Below are 16,584 nucleotides of genomic sequence, written 5' to 3'. Positions count from 1 at the left end.
TCCATCATAGTTGCACTCTCTGCAGTAATGTTGGAATGCTAGGTCTCTAACTTGTCAATGGACCTCAGTGTCTGGTATGTTCTCCCACCAAGTAATCTTCATAATCTTCCTAATACAATTTAAATGGAAGCAATTCAGTGTCCTGGCATGGCACTAGTAGACTGTCCAGGTTTCACAGTCATATAGCAATGAGGTCAGCACAATGGTTCTGTAGATGTATGGTATGTATGTATGATTTTCAGTCTAATACCTCTTCTCTCCCATCCTTTAGAGTCTCCTAAATACTGAGGTGCTCTGGTAATGCATGTGTCAACTTCATTGTCAATATGTACTTCTTTGGAAAAGACACTGCCAAAGTAAGTGAACTTGTCCACAGTACTCAAAACTTCTCTATTTGCTGTAATTGGTGTTTTCACACGTGGATGATGTTGTGCTAGCTGTACAACTATGTTTTCTTGTTGTTAATTATTAGACCAAAATTAGTACAAGCAGCAGAGAATCGATCTATACTTTGTTGCATCTCAGCTTCAGAGGCTTCATTGAATGAACAATCATCTGCAAACAGAAGATCATGCACCAATACTTCTTCCACTTTGCCCTTGACTTGTAGCCTTTTCAAGTTGAAAATTTAGCATGAGTGTGGTAGCTGACCTTGAAGTCATGTTCATTTTCAGTGATGGCATTTGATAACATGGCTGAAAACATCATGCTAAAAAGTATGGGAGCAAGGGCACATCCTTGTTTTACTCCATTGGTGACTGGGAAATCTTGAGAGCATCATCTGCCATCCAGGAGCAGGGCATGCATGACATCATGGAACTGACAGACAATATTGATGAACTTCTCCAGGCAACCAAATTTTGACAACATTTTCCATAAATCTTCATGAGTGATGGTATCAAAGGTCTTGGTCAGATCTACCAATGTTTTATACAGACCTCTGTTCTGTTCCTGGCATTTTTCCTGGAGTTGTTGGGCAGCAAACACCTCATTAATTATTCCTCAACCCTTTCTGAAGCCATACTGGCTCACAGGGAGGTGACCATCTACCAGGTGAAGGATGAGTCTATTTAGAATGACTATGTGATTGGTTGTCATATAATCATATTTATTTTTTTCCAGAAATTATGGCTTCACTCAAAGGAGTTTTTCTAAATTGGCCATTCAGGTTCTATATCAGGTCAGTGAAATAGATATTCCAGGAATGAAAGAAACCTTCAGTCATTACAAATAAATTACTTCTATACTTAGCAGACAAATAGGTGGTATGCTAGTCTTTAAGTCAAGAAGATATGAGTTCAAATGTGGCTTCAAAAAATTATAGCTGTGTAATCCTGGGCATGTCACTTAATCCTGTTTGCCAGTTTACACAACTGCAAAATTGAGCTGGAGAAGGAAATAGCAAGCTACTCTAGTACCTTTGCTGAGAAAACTCCAAATGAGGTCATTAAGAGTCAGACATAACTGAAAGAAATGAACAACAAGAACAAAGTCTTCATCCAGGGCTCATTGACATGCAGACCAGTTATTTTTCTCCTTAGCACTCCTCAAATTCATAATATGCTGCTGGACCCTTTGCCCAAAGTGTGTCAAAAAATGTAAGTTAGCTTTCATACAACTGATATCTTTGCCCCCTCCTACATTAATTATAGAGCAGGATTTTTTTTGGTTGCTTTTATGAAGCTCATTATCCTTGAAAATATCTTTGTGACTCAGCAATTCAGCAATAGTTTTCTTTATTTCTTCTTGATATTTGATGACCAGAGATATTTTTGATCAAAATCTTGACAAGATCATTTCCTTCATCATTTCCATCAAAGAATCACAAAGAAATGTTTTCTATTTCCTTGACTTGTATTGTTTAAAACCTTCCTTTCTTCCATAGAGATGCTTCTGCTTAGTTGTTTTGATGCTACTCAATTCTTTGCTCTCATTTCAAATCCTGTATTTTACTCAAACAGGCTTCCAAAAATTCTACTAATGAACAAAGCTATGTTGCAGTCTATAGAAGATTTAATCCTATATTCCAGTCAAGGATAGATCTCTAAGCAAGAATTTGTGGAAGAAAAAGCTTTTATTTACTGTCAGAGATTTCAGAAAGTAAGGTCAAAGATCTTTTGTGATTTGGGAGACTAACTGAAAAGTTTAAATTTTCGTTATTGTTAAGAAGAAATAATATTCCTCTTGACTTCCCATTATAAATACAGCAAACCAAAAGGGAATCTATGAAAGATTGAACTCCACTGAGCCTATGGCATGGGGGGGGGGTGTATAACATTTCACTGAGCTAGGATCTTGCTGTCTTTAGTAGATTATAAGTCCATAACTCTTCCAAGGGCTATCAGAGTCTTAACTAAAGTAAATATCTAACTTTCACTGACATGAAAACCATTTTTGAGTTGAATCTGAAATTGAATAAAGTGATAAAAGATTTTGTGCCATATTTACAACAAAAATAAAAAAAAAACAGAAGACCTGAATTATACATCTTGTTTGAGAAATGAACAACAGCATGAAATATCCCCAAAATGCTTTATTCTTAACTTCCAGAGAAAGATATATGAATGGAATATTAACTTTCTTCAAATTGTCAAAATACTTTAATAATAATTTTACATACAAGGTATCAATCAAGCATATTAAAGTCCTTGGAATTATTTTTCATCTATTCAGAAGTGTATTCACTATTTTTTAAAACAAATCCTTACTAATTTAATTTATACAAAATGCAGAAGTCCTACTCAATCATATCATCATAAAGGGGTGACTCTGGAATTTCAAAAGTATGCTGAGAAAACATTATTTCTTTATATAACGGAGCCAAGTCAACAAACATTTATTAAATACCTACTATGTCTCAGGCACTATATTAAGAACTGGAGATACAAAGAAAGAAAAAAAGTCCCCATTACCAAAGAATTTACAGTATAATAGGATAGTACACACAAGCACTGTATAAGATATATATATATATATATATATATATGACAAATTAAAGATGATATCAAAGATAAAGCACTAGCATTAAGAGGGACTGACAAAAGTTCTTTAAAAAATAAATAGCTTTCATTGCACTCCCTACATGAACTCTATACCCACAGAAGGAGAGCCGGAGGAAAAGAATCTGAAGATACTCATAAAAATAAACTTTTTGAATGATCTTTAAGGAGTAACTTAGCTGTTAATATTCTATACCTGAAATCCTTTTCCAATGATTAAAAAGTTAGCATACAACAGAATATCAACATTGACATTTTTTTACTGTAAATAAAAGCAAAAATAAAACTACAGCTATATCAAAAGATGGTACAAAGGTTCTCCTTGAATAAAGCAGCAGAATATCACATCCCAAGGTTACAAAAAAATAATAATCATTTCATGGAACACTTGAATAATTTCATATTAGCATACAAATGATGAATATTTTGGAGAAAAATCATTTAAAATCCTCTGAGTTTGTCAACATTTGTTATAAAGAAAAAGTTAGGGGCAGCTAGGTGGTGCAGTGGATAGAGCACTGGCCCTGGAGTCAGGAGGACCTGAGTTCAAATCCAGCCTTAGACACTTAATAATTACCTGTGTAACCCTGGGCAAATCACTTAACCCCCATTGCCTTGTTAAAAAAAAAAGAATAAGTTAGAAAAATTCGACATGGAATATGATCAGATTAAATAAAACTATATTTTAGCACTCTTATTATAATACAAATGTGGTTATGGGAGAAAATGGCAATATATTCATATATATATATATATGAAAACATGATTCAGAATGTTAAAATGAAAGAATATAAAGACAGATTGATGGCACTGAAGTTTTATATCTTCATACATGAATATATATTTCAACAGAAGAATTGTTCTGTATTAGATATAACAAATGCTGATTGCCATAACAAAAATAAAATTGATGAGAATGTAAAAAGAAGAAATAAATACCTAGTGATGTGAGAAATATTTTTAAATAAGCTGTCCACATACAGTCAGATTCTTGACTTTTAAAGAAAGATTCAAATTAATGTCAAACTAAAAGAAAAAATGAAAAGATACGGCATGCAATTGAAACAGGTCCTATTCAGTTATTTAAATGTAGTAATGACATAAAAAGTATGAGATGAATAAAGAAGAGACACTAATAGAGACATTAAGACAACATTTCATCAGAAAATTTAGCCAATGAAAGTCAATCATCACAAAAAGTCGTGCTAATAAATATGATCTCTTTGTATAGAAGAGAAACAAAAGAGCAGCACTGATTTAGCATAAAAACAAATTTCTTAAAAATCTTTTGAAAAATGAATAATGGAAGATGATGAGTTGTATTTATTTGGAAAGAGCAAAAAAGAGTAGAAGAAAAGTTTGAAAAATATGAAAAGAAACATTAATCCAAATCATTCCAAGCACTTTATCTGGGAATTTATTTAAAATTATTTTTATTAACAATATCAATAATTACAGACTCAAATATTTACTTTTTTAGCTAAAAAATTTTCATGAGAGCTAAATACTCATGTATTGCAAATTGTATTGATATATTGAAGACATTCTTGATGAAAGCATGAAAGGGAAATTACATTGTATTTAAATGTATTTGGCTTAATTTGTAATCATATGTATTTTTATTTTAAGAAAAACTTAAATTCTTCAAAACTTCATTCTGAGAAGGGAGACAATGAGCTTCACCAGACTGTCATATTGCAAAAAAAATTAAAAACCTTCAATCTAGACAAATACCTCAATCAACATTCTACAGAAGATTTTGGGAAGAAATGTAGAAAGTATCATGCAGGATGAGAAGGCATGTGTACTATTGAGGGAAAACCATTAATGATACCACAGATGATAATGATGACCAAAATATGTAGAATTTTGAGGTTTTAAAATGTTTTATTTACATTTTGTCTCATGACTTGTCTATGCTCGCACAACTTATGTGGGCATAATTTAAAGCAAAAATGTCTTCCAGTTCCAAGTAAGTACCGTTTCTACTCTATCAACGATAAAACCTGTATTAGAGTGTTACAGTATATACAAAACACTGAGGGAGCCAAAATAAAGAAGGAAGAACCTTTGCGAGATGCCACAAATTAGCAAAAGTATGGGGGGGCAACTAGGTGGTGCAGTGGATAAAGCACCGGCCCTGGAGTCAGGAGTACCTGGGTTCAAATCCAGCCTCAGACACTTAATAATTACCTAGCTGTGTGGCCTTGGGCAAGCCACTTAACCCCATTTGCCTTACAAAAACCTAAAAAAAAATTGCTGATGCTTACCTTACAAAGCACTTATTATAGTTTAATTGGATTTTCACAAAAACCTTGAGAAAAAGATATTATAGTGAAAATCTAACGAAGAATTTTAGTGACTTATTCCTGGACACACATATATTAAGTAACAGTTGTAAATCCTGAATCCAACTTTTTCATCATTCTAGGTTCAGAACTCTTTTTGTTTATTTTAAGTAATTCATTACACAAATACAAATAACTATGGTAAATAGGAACCTCTTACTGAATTAAATTTTATATTATTGCTTAAGAGAGGTAGAAAATGAAAAAAAGGCTAATATCATGACATATGATGATTGTTGTTAAAAGACTGAGAATGTAGTGTTGTTTTTAATTAATGTTTATTTTTAACGTTCATTTAAAAAACTGAGTGTCAAATTCTCTCATTCCTACCCCTCCCCCATCCACTGACAAAGTGAGTGATATAATAATAATTATACATGTGAAATGTAAAATCTATTTTTATATTGGCCATATTGGGGAAAATAAAAAATAAAGTGAAAAAATTTTGGTCCAGTTTGTAATCAGAGTTCATCAGTTCCTTCTCTGGAGATGGATAGCATTTTTCATCATGAGTTATTTAAAATTGTCTTGGATAAATGTATTGATCAGAGTAGTTAAGTTCTTCAAGTTGATTATGGTTACAATGTTGCTATTTGCAATGTTTTCCTGATCTATTTACTTTACTTTGCCTCAGTTTCATGTAAAGATTCACAGATTTTTCTGACATTATCCTTTCATCATTTCCCATCACAATCATCCACAACTTATTTGACCTTTCCTCAACTGATAATCATTCCCTCAATTTCCAATTCTTTGCCACCACAATAAAAAAGAGCTTCTATAAATATTTTTAACATATAGGTCCTTTTCCCTCCTCTTTGATCTCTTTGGGGATACAGACCTAGCAGTGGTATTGCTAAGTCAAAGGGCATATTCAGTTTTATAGTCTTTTGGATATACTTCAAAATTGTTCTTTAGAATATTTGGACCAGTTTACAATTCTACCAAAAGTGCATTAGTATCCTGATTTTTCCAAATCCCTTTGTCATTTTTTTGGCTTGTTAGTAAAACTGATAGGTATAAGGTAGTATCTCAGAGTTGTTTTAATTTGCACTTTTCTAATTTACACTTACATAGAGCATTTTGGGGGGGGGGGTTTACAAGGCAATGGTTTTAAGTGACTTGCCAAAGTGTCTGAGGCTGGATTTGAACTCAGGTCCTCCTGACTTCAGGGCTAATGATCTATCCTCTGAGCCACCTAGCTGCCTTTACTTAGAGCATTTTTTAAATGTCTAGGAAAAAGTTTTAAACTCCTCTCCCAAAAACTGCCTATTCACATCCTGTAACAACTTAACAATTTAAGTATTGTTCTTAGTTTTTATAAATTTAATTTGGTTATATTTGAGAAATGTCTTTATCAGAGGAACTTGCTGTAAAAATGTTCTCACAATTTTCTATCTTCTAATTTTGCTGCACTGATTTTACTTTTACAATTTTTTTTAATTTCAGAGAATCAAAATTATACATTTTATACCTCATAATCTCTCTCTCTCTCTCTCTCTCTCTCTCTCTCTCTCTCGGTTATAAACTCTTTCTTGATGCATAGGTTAGACTGTACATTTTTCCATAATCCCATAATGCGCCTATGATATTTCTCTTTATGTCTAAACCATGTATTCATTTCGATCCTATATTGGTATATGGCATGAAATTCTGGTCTTTGCCTAGTTTCTGCTTTCTAGTATTTCCAGAATTTTTGTTATGTTATGAGTTCTAGCCCCCAAAATTTGGATCTTTGGATTTATTAAGCAAAAGATTATTAGGTCATTAATTAGTCTATATTATGCACACAATCTATTTTACTTATCCACCACTCTATTTAGTCAGTACTAAATTATTTTGATGATTACCACTTTAATATTGTTTGAAACCCTTCCTTCATATTTTTTACTGATTTATCATTTTATAAAGATTATTTGCTATTCTTGATTTTTTTTTGTTCTTTCAGATGAATTCTGTTATTTTTTTGAGTTCTATAAAATATTTCTTTGATAGTTTGGCATGTCATTGAATAACTATATTAAATTTGCAGAACTGAGATTTTTTTTCCCATTGGCTCGACCTCTCCTTAAGCAATTAATATTTTTCCAGTTGTTTAGATGTCGTTATTTGTGCAAAGTGTTTTGCAATTGTGCTCAAATAATTTTTCAATTTGTCTTGGCAAGTAGACTACTAAGTATTTTATGGCATCTGAAATTATTTTAAATGAAGTTTTGTCTTTCTCTTTCATTCTGATGTTTTGTTTTTTAATACTATATATAAGGGGTGCCTAGGTGGCATAGTGAATAAAGCACTGGCCCTGGAGTCAGGAGTACCTGGGTTCAAATCTGGTCTCAGACACTTAATAATTACCTAGCTGTGTGGCCTTGGGCAAGCCACTTGACCCCATTGCCTTACAAAAAAACTCTAAAAAATACTATATATAAATATGCTGATGATTTACATGAGTTTATTTTATAACCTAAAACTTTGATAAAGTTGTTAAATGTTTCAACTAGTTTTTTTTTTATTTGATTCTCTAGGGTTCTATAACATGCCATTATTTTATCTGCAGAGTAATAGTTTTATTTCCTCATTTCCTATTCTTGTTCCTTCATTTTTTCAAATCTTATTGCTATCACTAACATTTCTAAGACAACACTAAATAATAACCATGATAATGGATATCCATGCTTCATCCCTGATATTATTGGGAAAGCTTTGTATTTATTCCCATTACAAATAATACTTCTTGGTTTCAGAATGAGGTTTCTCATCATTTTAAGAAATATTTCATTTATTCTTATATTTTCTAAGGTTTTTAAAATTAAGAATGGGATTGTATTTTATCAAAAGGTTTTTTCTGTGTCTATTATGATTATATATATATATATATATTTGTATATATTTGTTTTTGGCATTAATGCGCTAAATTATTCTTAATGTTTTCCTGATATTCAACAGTCCTAAAATACTGGCATAAATTCCACTTGCCCATAACATAGTTTGACTGTCTTGTGACTAAAGTACATATTGAAGATAGATTTCAAACTTTTTTTGTGAAACTATCAAGTTGGTATCACTTACTAAGAGATGATAATCAAAGCATTCCTTACTATATTGAAAGTATGTTTCTAAACATAGAGGATAATGGAGAAGTTTGTCAATCTGATTTCCTAATAGAGGTGCTGTATTGTAGAATCAATCTTTAAGTTTTAGCTGCAAAAATAATGTTATTACAATTAAATTAACATTGTTAACTGGCTTACATTTCCATTGTGTAAGTTATACTGAGATTTTATTCAAATTAGCCTCTGAGGGGTGGCTAGGTGGCACAATGGATAGAGCACTGGCCCTGGAGTCAAGAGTACCTGAGTTCAAATACAGCTTCAGACACTTAATAATTACCTAGCTATGTGGCCTTGGGCAAGCCACTTAACCCCATTTGCCTTGCAAAGAAACCTAAAAAAATAAGCTTCTGAATTTAAGAAATCTATATATACTTCTTTCCAAATATTTATATATTTAGGGACTTAAATATTGTATATAAAATGTTCATAGGAACTCCCCAAGAATGAATCTAAAGTAACATGGCTTTATATTTCCAATATGTTACCTATACTGAGATTTTATTTAAATTAGCCTTGAATTTAAGAAATCTATATACCTCTTTCCAAAGATGTGGATATTATTTATAGAATTAGACGTGTATAAAATTTCATAGAAACTTTCCAAGAATGAATATTGGTAACACGGCTTTACATTTCCAACGTGTTACCTATACTGAGATTTTATTCAAATTAGCCTCTGGATTTAAGAAATTTATATACTCATTCCAAAGATGTTTATATATTATTTACAGAGTTAACACGGTGTATAAAAGTGCTCATAAAAACTCCCCAAGAGGAAAGACCAGATCACTCTGTCAAGAGAAGAAAGTTATTTGAATTAATTAATATTTGAGCAGGGAAAAGATTCATTTAAGTTTTCCTGAGATAAATTCAAGCAAAAGAACCAGAAACATAGAACTTGAACTTTTACATAGGAAATGTGAAGCCAGGTTAGACCAAAGACAATAATAATTGACATTTTTGTAATTTTTTAGTCTGCAAAGTACATTACATACATCATCTCTTATGAACAGCACATTTGCAGTGTTTTAGATGTGCTATTATTCCATCTTATTGATATGAGACTCAGAGAATGAAATGACAAATTCATGATCATAGACTTAAAAAGTATCAGTGGGAAGATATGATCCAAGATCTTCCTCAATGCAAGTATAGTATTCTATCTACAGTACCACATTGCCTGCTAATAATGTAGCCAGCTTAGTATTCGATATGTGACAGTGCTATCAAGGTCTGTTTTATAAGAGAACACAGCAGTTCTGGGTTCCATAAAGATTGAAGTTGTGCCTCAAACATAATTTGTTTTTCAATAATGTCTGACTTTCCCTGACTACATTAGGGGGTTTTCTTGGCAAAGATACTTGGTTTGCAATTTCCTTTTCTAGCTCATTTTACAGATGAAGAAACTGAGGCAGACAGGGTTAAGTGACTTGTCTGAACTCATTTAGATGAGTGTTTCTGGCTTCAGGCCTAGCACTCTATTCACTGAATCACATAGCTTCCCATTCAAACTAATAAGCCTACTTTAATAAAACTTTATGGATCTATCAGCTATGAATTTATCTAAAGCACATTAAATTTACCTGTTGCTGTTAGCAACATAAACCTTCATACTTTTCAGTATCACTGTCATCAGACAGTGCTGCCTCACTGTCAGCAGAAGATTGGTCTTGGTGGAGCACAGTTAGAATATGTGGTTTAATATTTATTGACTATCTACCCCAGTGGTGTCAAACTCAAATAGAAATGGAGCCACTAAACCTTAGCAGGGATACTTATGGGCTGCATATTGACTCAGAAAACCACATATTAATATTATCTATCTTCTATTATGTTTATAGTTATTTATTTTAATTAAATATTTCCTAATTACATTTTAATCTGGTTTGGCAAGACTTTCATGGCTGAAGTATATCCTGAGGTACTGAGATACCTATGATCTACAACATAAGTGTCTAGGCATGGAGATACAATTTTAAGACTGACAACTCTGGTTAATAGATATATAGAATCTATTATGTCTGCAAACATAAAAATAGGGATAGTGGTAGCACCAGATTTGGAGCTGAGTCAGTAGAACAAGAAAGAGAGATGCAGTAATGCAAATCAACTTAACTCCTCTATCTCTATATGCAACTATCCAAAATCTTAAATACAAGGGTTTTCTACATTGGAATAGTGTCATTAGTGACACTAATGTTTTCCCACATGTCAAATTCCCCCTACTCACATAGCCAGACCTGTATTATATAGATCCTTATTATCCCAACTGCTGGGATATTCTTCTAATTGGTCTTTCTGCATATCTTCCCTTTCCAATCCATTCTATTCAGTGCCCAAATGACTTTCCTAAATTTCAGGTCTGTGTATGTCTTACAAAAAGTCTCCATATGCAAATAAACACTTCATGAACTCCAGTGTCTTCATGTTATCTCCAAAATAAAATCCTATGACATCTAAAACTCTTCATAATCTGGTCTTTTCCCACAACCTCAGAACTTAAACCAATTTATTCTCCTTTACACCCCCCAAATTTCTTTGCTTCACTTACTTCTTTCACATGGGACAATCCATCTTTCAAACCTATTCTGATGGTCTCCAATGACTAAAATGTTCTTCCTATTCATCACTGCCTCTTAGCAACCCTGGTTTTCTTGGAGATGCAGCTCATATCTTCCCAAATCTGAGTTATACAGCAAAATTCTTTAACGTATGTTATAGAAATGAAGACCTTCAAGCTGTGAAATAATGATACCATGATGAGGATAACAGAATCATTTATTTAAAATAGGGAGTAATTTTGAAAATAATGAATTTGTAGTGCATACAACTTAATGAAAATTAGCAAAATAGAATTATATTGCTGTGTAAAAATAATAGTAATAACAATTTATATAAATCATTTTAAATGAATATAGTTTGACATAAAATTAATCCTGGTAATCTATCCTAAAGTTGTTGTTAAATTATGCTTCAAAGATTAGATGTGCATTATTATAATAGAAGATACTATATTCCTTATGCCCTTCTAGTTGTGTGTTGTATAATTTCCTAGTGATAACAGTATTGTTAAGGAATCATACTTATGACTGGAAAATATGGCAGTGTAATCTCTCTCTCTCTCTCTCTCTCTCTCTCTCTCTCTCTTCATATATATATATACATATATATATATATATATACATACATATATATATATATATATATATATACATATATATATGTATATATATATATATCAGAGATAACAGGAGAGACCAAATACTCTAAGTACTAATTTGAATGGAAGGCCTTTACTGAATTTTGGAGTAAAATGAGAATAACATAAAGGCACAAAGAAAAAAAAAGTTTCCAATTCTCAAACTGTTTAAAATACAGTTCTTTTTCTGAGAACTGACAATTGGAATTATATTTCTTAAATTTAATGTTGTAGTGTTGCTGTTGTTTGTTCTTTATTCTCAAAGAAGACCATGGCATTAGGGAGGTGTTATTATGATATATACATGAGTAAATGAAGCTGTGCAATGTCACCAGTCCATCTGGGTCCAATGACCAGGTATGAATCAGAAATACTGAAGATGACCCTGGATGTAAGGCAATTAGGGTTAAATAATTTGCTCAAGGTCACACAACTACTAAGTGTCAAGTGTCTGAGGTCAAATTTGCACTCAGATCCTCTTGACTTCAGGGCCAGTGCTCTATCCACTGCACCACCTAGCTGTTCTGTCTGTGGTATTAAGTGTAAAAAAGTCTGAGGGGATGCTAAACTAAGTAGGATATGGTGAGAAAATAGTAAAAAGACAACATGGAAAGAAAGGATATCAATCACTTCTAGCCTGTCTTGATTGGTATTATTTACAATTAAAGGTTCAGAGAACTTAGATATGTATGTATCTGTATATATATATATATATATATATATATATATATATATATATATATATATATTATAAAGACTATATATGTGGATAGTTTGAAAGAAAAATTAAAGCTCTATCTTAGCAGACTTCTAATAGGATTTAATTGATAATGGATAAAAGGCTGTATTTGGAGTCAAAAAGATCAGATTTCAAATCATGCCATTGACAATGGCTCTGTGCCCTTCAAATATCTTTGAGTCTCAATTACCTCATATATAAAATGGGAAAAATACCTAACTGTGAGGATAAAATGAGTTGATTTTATATAAAGTGTTTTAAAAACAACCCACTACTATACTGCTGACTGTATTATTATCCATCATGTTTTGAGTTAATTTATGGAATAAAATTCTAATATTAAGAGCTGTGAAATAATGGTTTGGTTCAAGGGGGTAGTTAAATCTTTGTCCCTGGAATGTTTTAGACACGATGAATGACAAACTACCACGAATATTTTAGAAAGAATGCATGCATCGAGTCAGGAATGAACTATATGACCTCTAAGGTCCCTTCCAACTTTAATATTCTGTGATTCCTTCTTCTGTATTCTGAAGGGCAATGCTTTCAGAAGGAAACAAAGTCCCCATTTCTTGAATAGAAAGTTTGACAGGCTATATGACAAAGCAGCAGGGGGTCAGAAATAGACCATTTTTTTGAAATTTGTCATTATCCAGTTAAAGAAAACCCTTTTGAGGTCATATATTGTGTCAAGAAAGATATGAGATTTTTTTCCTTCATAATTTTATCTCCAGAGAATATACATCATACTTTTATGTACTGTTCATTTAGCAATTGCAAAATCACCTTGTGAAATCTCTAAAATTAAAGACAACATGGGATAGTAGATAGAAAACTCCTTTTAGAACTGAGAAGACCTGGGTTCAGGTTCTATCTCTGATGTCTTGGACAAGTTACTCAATCTCCCATTGCTATGCTCCCTCTAGGCAAGACTATATATTGCAGAAAAAGTGTATTGTTAGAAGTTACCCCATGTAGAAGTTCACTACACCAATGAAATCCTAATTCACAGGGGTGGCTAGGTGGCACAATAGATAGGGCACCGGCCCTGGAGTCAGGAGTACCTACCTGAGTTCAAATCCGACCTCAGACACTTAATAATTACCTAGTTGTGTGGCCTCGGGCAAGCCACTTAACCCCATTGCCTTGCAAAAACCTAAAAAAAAATGAAGAAAAAAAATAAAATCCTAACTCACTATCTTGTGCTCATTATTTAATTTAAGTACTATTTTATAAAAAATTAAGGCTTAGGTAGGATATGATAGTTGACTGAGTATTGGAAGAATCTCTATGCTTTTAAAAAGGGACTAGATTCTATATAGTTCTAGAGGGTAAAAACTATAAAGTTTCAAGGAGATACATTTTAACAATTAACAGCTACAATACATAAAATGGGATGCCCAGTGAGTTTCATGTTACAAAAAATGGACCTGCAGGAAGCTGGACTTAATTTCTCCTAATCTCTTCCAATCTTACAAATTGAAAGAAAAATTGGAATTCTTTTTTTTAAGGTTTTATTTGCAAGGCAAATGGTGTTAAGTGGCTTGCCCAAGGCAGCTAGGTAATTATTAAATGTCTAAGGTCACATTTGAACTCAGGTACTCCTGACTCCAGGGTCAGTGCTCTATCCACTGAACCACATCTTTTTAATTTTTTTAGGTACATAGGTTTTCAGCTTAATCATACTGATATAATCCATACTATATATGGATAGTTTGAAAGAAAAATTAAAACCCTATCCTAGCAGCAGAAAATATTACATTATCATGGAGAGATGTGGACTATTTGTGTCCAACCTCTGATCTCATATTGCTCCAATCAGTCAGCCACACTCTACCTTGATTCTAATTTAGTCTTCTTTAAGAACAAAGGACAACAAGCAATCAACAATTACACAAAGACAATGGTATGTACAAAAATGAATAGACCATGAATCTATACCTCAATGTCCTTTCCAACTGCAAATCTCTGTTCCAGTAATTTCGTAAATAGAGTACAGAATATGGAGGAAACATTACTTAGAGGTAAGGAGTAGGAGGAAAGGCTTTATTAAGTAGTTTTCAAGGTGACTTAAAACATGTGAAGGATATAGATTGTGTTTTAGCAAAAGGATATTTCAGGAAAGAGTAGCATAATAGTTTGGCTGAACATGGGAGACATGAGAGTGGAAACTGAAAAATATTCTGATAAAGACAACTGAAAGTGAATGATGATTAATGTGTAGGATTACCAAGAGGGCCAACTAGCCCAAGCTTTGGCTGCTAGCATACTTTCCTGCATGGAACCTACACCTTCAGGTCACTACAGAGGATATCAAAACAGAGAAGACAAGGAGGGAAGCCTGTAGGGAGAATAATCCATTTATTTGTCTTTATCAGCAGAGCTCCTTCCAACCACTACTCCTCCACTTGGATACATTTCTCAATTTATTAATCCCCTTATCTTCTCATATTCCCTCATAACCACAATTTGGAACCATAGTTTATTAAATAGAAAAGAAAAAACCAGTCCAACCCCTGCTGCCCACTCTCATTTCTACAGACTACAACATTACATACCATACTGCCTCACTCCTTATCTACCTACCCCTTTCATTGTGCTCTCTGGAATTCCTATTATATAATTAAGAACTTTCACTTTGAAATACTGATTTTTTTCTCTTTCTAGTTTTTTTCCATTGTCATGGAAGCATAGCAGGTTCCAAATGACACTGATGCATAGAACTTCCTTTGTAGCAGTGATTATACTTTCTTTCATAACCCACTGACTTAGTGGTCACAATGTGAGAGACATTCTACAATCATCACTTAAGTCATTTCTCCTCTTTTGAGATTCACTCCATCCAAATTTATCACTCAATACATACCTTGATAGTTATCTATTAACACTCCCATCATTTACTGAATATAAATGGGGTTATACACAGAGAACTCACTCTTCATATCTCCTCACTGAATTCCTCTCACTTGATTTCTTTTTTTTTTACTCCAATCCCTTCTACTCTCTATTTTTAAATTTTCATTTCCTCCTATTTTCTTCAGTATATACTCCCATTATCATCTCCTCCTTTCTAAAATTTAATTCCTTTCTATAATTGCCTAGAAATGCTTAAATGTCACCTATCCTTTGGGAAAAAAACTCATTATATCCAACCATCCCAATAAGATACTATATCTCTACCCTTTTTCAGTCAAACTCCTTGAAAAACCATCAAACTCAGTGCCTTCATTTTTTCTCTCTTCTTGCTCCCTTTCTCATCACCCTGAAATCTAAATTACAACCTTAACTCAACTGAAACTGCCTTCCTGAAATTATCAATGATTTTCAAATTATTAAAATCAATGGTCTTTTTTGAATTCTTAAACTCTAGAGTTTATCAGTTGGAAGCAAGGCATGATCCAATCTTTAGGACTGGATTTTGGGTTTAATTTTTCCTTAATATTGGAAAATCCATATTAAAAATTCTGGAAAATGATGATGAATAGAGAGAATCTTGCGACAGGGAGAGCCAATAAGAGGTTTTTACAATAATTCAGACTGGAGGTAATATAGGCCTGAACTACAGTGGTGGGGAATGTATACGAGAAATGTAGTAGATAAATGAATGACAAGATTTGGTATCCATTCGGATGTGAAGAGTAATGAGTGAGAAGTGGGAAATGATTCCAAGGTATAAACCTGAGTGACCAAGAAAGGCTGGTGATAACATTTGACAAGAATCATCAAAGTACTAGTAAGAGAGCTAAAGATTTGGGTTGAGGAGCAGAAAAATGAGTCTCCCTTTTTTTGGACATGTGGAGTTTCAAAGGGTCTGCAGGATATTGAATTTGAAAAATCTAATAGACAGTACCTGATAGGCAACTAGCTTGCAGGAGAAAGAATATTGATATATATATATATATATATAGATCTGGAAGTTACCTACATAAAAATGGCAATTGAATTCATACAAGTTAATGGGACACTAAAAGAATTTAGAGAAACTAGAGAAGGGGGTTCTATGACAGAGACTTTCGGCATATACAGAATAGTTGTGACAAGGAGAATGAGTCAGCAAAACTGACTGAGAATGAGAGATAAACTTTCCAGAATCAGGAGAGCATCTAGGAGGAAAGGATGAGCAACCGTATCAAATATTGAATAAGAGTCAAAGAGTTTAAGAATTCAAAAAAGACCATTGATTTTAATA

At 32.8% G+C, this 16,584-nt stretch overlaps 1 protein-coding gene and 1 long non-coding RNA gene across 3 annotated transcripts in view; one reads left to right on the top strand and one right to left on the bottom strand.

Moving 5' to 3' along the window:
* PLD5 (phospholipase D family member 5) overlaps nt 1-16,584 on the bottom strand; it is a 397,224-nt gene that overhangs the window by 292,430 nt on the left and 88,210 nt on the right. The window lies entirely within an intron of this gene.
* Nucleotides 1-16,584, top strand: part of LOC141513250 (uncharacterized) — an 83,919-nt gene that overhangs the window by 6,391 nt on the left and 60,944 nt on the right. The window contains exon 2 of the long non-coding RNA XR_012475746.1: nt 272-356. This is a non-coding gene — a long non-coding RNA (uncharacterized LOC141513250). The remainder of the gene's footprint in view (nt 1-271; nt 357-16,584) is intronic.

Source organism: Macrotis lagotis, chromosome 2, assembly GCF_037893015.1.
Source record: "Macrotis lagotis isolate mMagLag1 chromosome 2, bilby.v1.9.chrom.fasta, whole genome shotgun sequence".
Taxonomy (NCBI): domain Eukaryota; kingdom Metazoa; phylum Chordata; class Mammalia; order Peramelemorphia; family Peramelidae; genus Macrotis; species Macrotis lagotis.
The sequence above is the reverse complement of the archived record's forward strand: the minus strand, read 5'-3'. Positions and strand labels throughout refer to the sequence as shown.